The sequence below is a fragment of the Chrysochloris asiatica genome, unplaced genomic scaffold, assembly GCF_000296735.1.
Source record: "Chrysochloris asiatica unplaced genomic scaffold, ChrAsi1.0 scaffold00004, whole genome shotgun sequence".
Lineage (NCBI taxonomy): Eukaryota > Metazoa > Chordata > Mammalia > Afrosoricida > Chrysochloridae > Chrysochloris > Chrysochloris asiatica.
This window is the reverse complement of record NW_006408522.1, coordinates 6,397,835-6,399,543: the sequence shown is the minus strand read 5'-3', so window position 1 is coordinate 6,399,543 and position 1,709 is coordinate 6,397,835.

Below are 1,709 nucleotides of genomic sequence, written 5' to 3'. Positions count from 1 at the left end.
GGCAGACTGAAGAAGAATCAATGTGTTTGAATTACGGTGTTGGAGAAGACTGTTAAAATTGCAGTGGACTGCCAGAAGGACAAACAAATTTGTGTTGAAGGAAATACAGCCAGAACGCTCCTTAGAAGCCAGGATGGGAAGATTTCATGTTTCATTCTTCGGACATGTTATCAAGAGGGACCAGTTCCTGGAGAAGGATATCATGCTTTGTAAATTGGAGGGTCAACATTAAAGAGGAAGACTCCCAATGAGGTTGGCACAGTCGCAGCAGTAATGGCACAGAAGTAACAATTGTGAGGATGGTACTGTACTGGGCAGTGTTTTGTTCTAGTGTGCAAAAGGTCTCTATGAGTTGGAACAGCCTCGATAGCACATGACAACAACATATATATATTTATACCAAACCCACTACCATAGTTGATTCTAATTCATAATGGCCCTGTGTAGGGTTTCCATGGCTGTAAATCTTTATGGGAAAAGACATCCCCATCTTCTTCCTGCAAAGCAGCTGGCGACTTTGAATAGCTTACCATGCAGTTAGCAAATGCCACCATGGCTAATATATGTGTGTTGTTGTTAATTGCCTTAGAGTCAGTTATGACTCATATGGTATAGGTTTCCAAGGAGCAGCTAGCTGATTGGTTTGAACTGCTGACCTTGTGGCTGGTAGTTCAGTGCTTAGCCATCCTCATGTTGCGCTGTAGTCTAATCACTGAACTGCCAGCCTCAAGGTCAGTGATTCAAACCCACCAGGTGCTTTTCAGAAACCTCTATGAAGGAACCAGCTTAACAGCTATATATATACACACATACACACAGTATGTATATACAATGTATTTATACATAGTGTACAAATATACAGTGTATATATGTGGGGGGTGCTGTGGGTTAATGGGCTGGACTGAAAGGTCACTTTCAACTGCAAGGTCGTCATTTGAAGCTCCCCAGCTGCTCCTCAGAAACTCTATAGTGTCACTATGAGTCATGAGGACTCAATGGCACTTCACAACAACATATGAGTAGATGGATATCCTGGATATAAGTTATGTTTGATGTGGTCTGACCTGGACCTCCAGGAGTATGACATTTCAAAAGGACCTTAGGGAAATGGAGGGGCCCTGGTGGCGCTATGGCTCACACATTGGGCTATTTTCCAAAAGGTAAGAAGTTCCAACCCACCAACTTCTCTGAGGAAGAAAGATGAGGCTGTCTGTTCCCTCAAGCAGAATCCATTCATAGTAGTGGTTTGGTTTTGGGTTCAGGGTCAGTGTCAGGAGGCAGAAGGATGTAGCAATCTGCATCCATGAAGATGCACGGTCTTGGAGATCTTATGGGGCAGTTCTACTCTGTCCTGTTGTTGTTGTTAAATGCCGACTAGTCGTTTAGGACTCATAGCAATCCTGTATAGTGTTTCTGAGGAGCAGTTGATGGGTTTGAACGACCAACTGAGCTAGCAGTCCAGTGCTTATCCTACGGCCACAACGGGACTTCACTGTGTCTTATAGACTCGCTGTAAGTTGGAATCCTCTCCCTGATAGTGGGTGGGTTTAGGAAAATGAAAGGACTTGAAAGGAGGCATAAAGGGTGGAGAGATAACAAGAGAGATAAACAAAGAGTGTTTGGAGAGGAAAGGATCACCTTCTGTGTGCCAGGTGCTGTCCTTCTTGTTGTTAAGTGCCATCAAGTTGGTTCCAACTCACAGTGACTCT